At 54.0% G+C, this 6,499-nt stretch overlaps 1 long non-coding RNA gene across 1 annotated transcript; it reads left to right on the plus strand.

Moving 5' to 3' along the window:
* The first annotated feature begins 244 nt into the window (after positions 1-244).
* Positions 245-1,284, plus strand: LOC121035247 (uncharacterized). The gene is made up of 3 exons (XR_005792822.1): positions 245-298; positions 417-818; positions 965-1,284. It is a non-coding gene; the product is annotated as an uncharacterized LOC121035247 (long non-coding RNA).
* Positions 1,285-6,499: the final 5,215 nt, after the last annotated feature.

The raw sequence follows: 6,499 nt of genomic DNA on the forward strand, positions 1-6,499 counted from the left end.
CTCTGTGAAGGTAAGCATGAGGGTCAAGTGAGCATAGGGGCTGAGCTAGCTTCGGTAGTAAGGAGTTTTTATTTATTCATTTATTTTTAATTTTTTAACATTTATTTATTTTAGAGAGAGATAAAGCGACAGAGCGCGAGCAGGGAAGGGGCAGAGAGAGGAGACACAGAACCCGAAGCAGGCTCCAGGCTCTGAGCTGTCAGCCCATAGCCCGACACGGGGCTCGAACTCACGAGCCGTGAGATCATGACCTGAGCCGAAGTCGGCACTTAACCAGCGGAGCCACCCAGGCGCCCCAGTAAGTAGGAGTGCTGAAGAAATTTACGTTACTGCTTTAAGCCTTGAACCACATTGTCTTGGCCTGTGGATGGGTCCTCTTTTCTAGTCTGATAAACAGGTTGGTCATTCGCACCCAGGTGCACGCACAGAATTAACCTGCCCCAGAGCATGGGTCACGATTCAGCCCTGGGACGATGAGGACATGAGCTAAATGCCACCAAAGTGGAGCCAAAGCCCCATCGCAGCCCGCCCAACCCGAGCACTCAGCACGCAGTCGGGGAGCAGGCCGGACACCCACCGGAGGGAGCGCAGTCCTAGGCCAGCGTCCCTTGGAACCCACCCTCTTTCCCCAAACCTGCGGGCTTTCGGGGAGGCCTAGCTGAGCCCCACAGCTAGCCAGCCGGCAAGGACACGAGGCAGACCTGCCTATTTGTTTATGAGAAGGTCTTCCGTCTCTGGATATTCCAGAAAGACGGCGCTGAGCTCTCTTGTCTCGCTGAGAAGACAGAACGGCCCGGAGACCAGGAAGCATCCTCAAGGTATGTTGATAAATACCACAGCTTTCCAGCCTGCTGAGACCGTATGATCTTTGTTGAATCACCTAATCTACTCGGCTAATTATGCCCATTTCCCCTTCTCTCTTTCTCTCTTACTCTCCCTTCCTCGTCACAATGTGGCACTTCAGAAACTCTCTCTCTGAGGAATTTCAAGGAGCCGGCTAGGTCTCTGTGGAGTACGCGGCATTATCTCATTACCATCTCGCCTGGTGATCGGATTCCGTTAGCTGACTCTCTTTATTAGCAGGCAAAGGCAAACTTATGAAATACCTTTAAACTTGGATTTCCTTAACAATATATCATTGGGGAACTGACAGCCCTCGTTCGCTTCCCTCTGCCAGAGAGAATTAAGATTGTTCCCAATTTAATCTCTTCTCCGCATCGGAGGCGGGCATTTGTGTTTCAGCCGAAAACTCGCGGTAGCGGCTCTGGGGGAGGAGGCTTTGGATGGTCACAGAGGAGCTTTGATAGGTGTCCCGTGTGCCGTGATGCAGACGGGACGGGGCTGGCCTTGGCTTCGGGGAGCCTGGGCAAGAAGTCTCCCGTTCTGCCCTTGGTAGGAGCGGTGGACACGCGTCCCTGCTGGGAAGAGATAAGAGAACAGATCTGTGAGTTATCAGCTCTGTAGTGTCAGGGACAGGTGTTGGGGTGATGCCTAGGCTGTCACAGATACTGCTCACTGTAATGCCAGCTAATTCCGCCGCCTTCTGGCTTTCTCGAAGTCAGAGTCACCAGGCTGGCTCTTGGTAGGGTTCTGGCTGAGTCGTGCCCTGGCTGTGTACCCACAGGTACGGTGCAAGTGATGCTGCTGTCCCGCTCAGATCCCCGTGGCTGGCCCGGTGCACTCACCCCCCCAGCGGAGCATTGGCTGCTAAAACTCGCAGCTGTCCCCCTTCTCTAGAGAATGAGTCTTAGACGGAATGGGAGCCACCTGACCCCAGAGGGTAGGTAGTAACACCCTGCCCTAGTCACCTCGCCTTAAGCCATGAAACAATGACTGACCCAGGGCCACAAAAGACCAGCCCCCTTGCCTTCAGGTGAGTCTGACCTTGAAGTATAATCCATGCTCCTGGGGTCCCCGGCTGAAGTTGATCCCAGCCCAGGCCTCGTTCCCTCACCTGCCTCTCCCGAGCGCGCTTCCCCAGTAACTCACTTTCCCTGGGCTCAGCCTCTAGTAAACGGTTGCATTTGGGCTGCTTGGGTTTTCTGGGCTCTGCTGGGCCTCTTCTGGAGTCAGACTGCGTGTGGCAGGGAGTTGCCATGGACGGTCAAGGCTGGCGGGACCACGCAGTGAAGCCGTGAGCAGTCACGGAGGGCCCCCCCCCCCCACCCGGGGCACGTCCTGAGTACCCTCCCCCGGTAACAAGCAGGCATGGCTGGGAGTGCCTGGACCCATAGCCTGCCTGGCAGGGGCTGCCCGGGACGCTGTCCTCCCCCTCGCTGTGTTAGTGGAGCACATAAGCCGCCCTCCGAGGCAGCTCTGAACCATGGCCTCTTAGATCTGCACGGCCCCCGCCAGAGCCGTGGAGCCTGACCAGGGCGCGCCCGGCCAAGCACATCACATCCCTACAGGCGCTCTGCATGGAGATGTGGAAGGCTGCAGAGGAGAGGGGAGAAGAACTGTGTTGGAAAATACTATTATCTAGCCAGGCCCCCATTGATAGCCCATGCATGAAACCAATTTACAAAGTGTGAGTCAAAGCTTCGTGGACCGCCTGTTCTCACGGGAGCCCAGCAATCACCCTGCCCACGGCCTCCGCACACAGAATGCCGGGCCGCCCTCTGTCCACGCTGGCTCGCTCTAGAGTTGTCAGTCAGCGCCCTGGGCTGACCACCCTCCCTCGCCGCCCCCCCCCCCCACCCTCGGCTCCTGCTAATGTCGGGAGAATTTATTACTGTGGCAGAAGAGAAACACTTTGAGGAAAGCATGATGATTTTCCAATCTCCACTTTGCTGGCGGCTTGAGCGAGCCCAAGTGCGAAGCTTCAGGCTGTGAGGGTTTTCCGAAGGTCATACTGTCTGTCCATCTTCTGTCACCGGATGCAGTTGCAATGGCACGGAGGCCCGGGTGGCGCCTGTAATCAGGGGCAAGGCTCATAACCTCTCTGAGCCTCGGCTTCCTTCTCTGGAAAAGGGAATGCCCTTCTGAGCCGAGGTCAGGACCGCACGAGACGCTGCACACAAAAGTGCCCGGCACATAGTAGGTACTCAGACAAACGTTTATTATCTTTTGCCTCCGCCAAAACAGGTCATACAAGGGGCCAGGGAAGGAAAGGCTACTGCTTTTCCTCGTAGAATATTCTGGTATGTCTGATACGTAACAGTCAAGAAGCTCTTTTATTTAGTAGGGGCGCCTGGGCGACTCAGTCGGTTGAGCGTCTGATTATTGATCTCAGCTCGGGTCACGAGCTCACGGTTGGTGGGCTCGAGCCCCGCATGGGCTCTGTGCTGACTGTGTGGAGCCTGCTTGGGATTCTGCCTCTCCTGCTCTCTGCCCCTCCCCGCTTATGTGCGCATGCGCGCTCTCTCTCTCCCTCTCTCAAATAGATAAACGTAAAACAAAAAGAGGCTCCTTGATTTCGCCATGGCGTCCCCTGCTGAAAATTATTCCGGTCTCCAAAGAGATCACCGCTTCTCTGCTAACACCAGCACCGTACTGACTGTGTGCCAGGCACTGTCCTAAGTATTCTATGCACATTAAACTACTTAAGTCTCGCCACAACACGTAGGTGTAGAAAAATGTTAACAGACAGACACTGTAACATGCTTATCCTAAATTCATTTAACGGATTCATGCACTGTTCCCTTTCTCTGGGAGCAGGGTGGGAGGGTCTCTGCTCTGCCTCACCTTGAGAAGCTTCCCCTGGAGAAGTGGACACACCATCTTCCCTCTAACGGGGTCTAATGGGGTCAAAGATGACCCCGTCTTTGACATTAGCCCCTTGCTAAAATGTCCTGGTAGAGTGGGGGGAGGGCCTCCGACACGGGCCAGGCCGATACATCTTGACTCCCTGCTCCAAGAGGGGGGGCTCTGTCCTCTAGGCCATTTTTACCCAACAGTCAAGAAGGCTCCTCTTCCCCAATCTCCCACTCCAGGGGTCCTGCTCCTCAGTGAAGAGTATCCATCCCCCAGGGAGAGGGGCTCTGGTGCCTTCCCAGGGCAATAAGAATGTGCCTGTGGTCTTAACGCAGAGGATTCTGGAGCTTACCCGCAGAAGAAGCCACTGATGAAACGTGCATCTCTAGATCCACATCAAAGCCAGGACCTCCAAGTCCTCATCTGTAAAATGGGCATGAGAAAATACCAGTACTGTTAGGGGATTAGGAAGATTTAACGCGTAAAATGCAGTATCTGGGACACAGGATAAATAAAGCTTGGCCGTTACAGCGGCCAGACTCAAGATTACAAACCGCCTTTTTCTTTGCCGTTTGGGTCACCCAATTCATCCATTGGAAAGTTCACTTTTTTGGTTCATATCCGTGTGAGACCTTTCTCTCCCGCCTTGGTCTACAACTCTGTGCCAAGCGAGCAGAGGAGGGCGGGAGGGAGGAGGGATCTGGAGAGGGGAGGCAGGCGTGGGTAAGGACAGGGGAGATGGCCTCGGAGCTAAGATATTTAGCGGCCTCCAGGTGACTCTGCGGAGAGCAGAGTGTGTTCGAAGCCTTTGCCAGCTGGCAACAGGCCAGGTCCCTTTGGCTAACTAGGCCATCTCTGATGGGGCTCCCAGGGCCCACCCTGCACAGCCCAAGTGAATGGCATCCTCCAGATGCAGGTACGTGACCCTTGTCCTAGGTGGCAGTTTGCAGGTTGTCCGTGCGGGACCCCTCCTGGCCCCTCCAGCCCCCCTCAGCTGCCTGGGAGGCAGAAGGAGTGGAGAGCCCCTGGGGACCAAAGAAGGAACGCGGCTGTCTGCAGGTTCCCAGCTCCACAATCTGCAGGACCAGATCTACCTGGGAAAACGGCCCTCTTCATAGAACACAGAGGCCCACGTCATCAAGGGATAACAGATTCTCCCCAGAGCGATCCTTCTGTGACCACAGGAGATCCCATCAGCCACTCAGCCTGGTGCTCTGCCCCCGGAGCTGGGCACCAGCCTCTTTTCCTTCTGTCACAGGGTACTCTGTGAGTGGGAGCCCACCCCCACCCCCACCCCCACCCCCGGTCAGAAAACTGGCGTGGACCCGGCCGACCTCGTGAAAAGTTGCTGACCTGGACAGACACTGTGGGCCTCTTTGTAAGTGAGCCAGTCAGGCCTGCGGGGACTTCGGGGGACCACCGAGGGTCGTCAGAACCCTGTGAAATGTCGATCTGCTTTGAAAGGAGTTTTTCAGGCACCCAGACAAGCAGGCACCCACGCATGGGGAGAGCAGAGAGCCAAAGATACAGGCCTCCATGGGAAGGTTAGCATGAGTCCTGCCTGCCTCCGGGCCTCCGCTTTGAGGAATGAGAAACGGCAGAGAGGTCACAGAGCCCATCTTCCCTTGCATAGCGTTGTGGCTCTTTCTGAGCTGAATTGAGAGCCAGAAAGCAGCTCAGAGGGAACCTCAGAGTCTCTCTGCCCGAGCAGGCCTCTCACGCGACGGCAGTGCCTATGGCACCGGCTGCAATCACGTGGGGGGGGGGGGGGGGGGGCAGCTTTAAAAACTACTGATGCCTGGGCCACCTGGGTGGCTTAGTCGGTTAAGCGTCTGACTTCGGCTCAGGTCATGATCTCGCGGTTTGTGAGTTCGAGCCCCGCATCAGGCTCTGTGCTAACAGCTTGGAGCCTGGAGCCTGCTTCAGATTCTGTGTCTCTCCATCTCTCAGCCCCTCCCCTGCTCATGTTCTGTGTCTCCCTGTCTCTCAATAATAAATAAACGTTAAAAAAAAAAAATTCTAAAAAAAAAAACTACTGATGCCTTGTCCCCACCCTAGAAATTCTCATTTTAATGGGAACGGGGCGTGGCCTGGGCACTGAGATTTTTTTAATGCCCCCTGGGCCATATTTAATGTACAGTCAAGTCTGAGAAGCACTGGGATCCACACACACATGAAGACAGCAAGGTTTTTGGATGCCGGCTTTGTCACAGAGTATCATCTGTATGGTCTCAAGAGTTGTCCCCAACTTCCCCAAATAATGTTAGTATATATCTTACTTAACAAGGAAGTATTTTTTTATAAGATTATTTTGTGGGATAGTGAGAAATTAAGCAAAGAATGAATGCCTCTCTTTAATAACAGAGAATTAATTGTATAATAATGAAGTAGATAATTACACTCAACAGACATCTGTAGATTGTTGACATCTCAAGAGGGTGGGGTTAAACGTCGGGAGACAGGTGGTCTGAAGGAAATTACAAGTGCACATCCTTGAGGCCTTGAAAAAACAAGAGAGTTAAAAAACAAAAAAACTTTTTTCCTTAGAAAAAATTATGGATTCACGGGAAGTTACAAAAATGGGAGGTCCCAAGGGCCCTTCACCCAGCTTCCCTCAGCAGTCACATTTGGTATAACTCCATCCAATATAAAAACTAGGAAATTCACATTGGTAAAATCCATAGACCTTATTAAAATCACAGATATTTGGGGGGGGGGGGGCCCCGGGGGGGCCCATTGGTTAAACAACCGACTTCGGCCCAGGTCATGATCTCGCGCTCCGTGAGTTTGAGCCCCGCGTCGGGCT

The sequence above is a fragment of the Herpailurus yagouaroundi genome, unplaced genomic scaffold (genome assembly GCF_014898765.1).
Source record: "Herpailurus yagouaroundi ecotype Mexico unplaced genomic scaffold, PumYag 161, whole genome shotgun sequence".
Classification (NCBI taxonomy): Eukaryota; Metazoa; Chordata; class Mammalia; order Carnivora; family Felidae; genus Herpailurus; species Herpailurus yagouaroundi.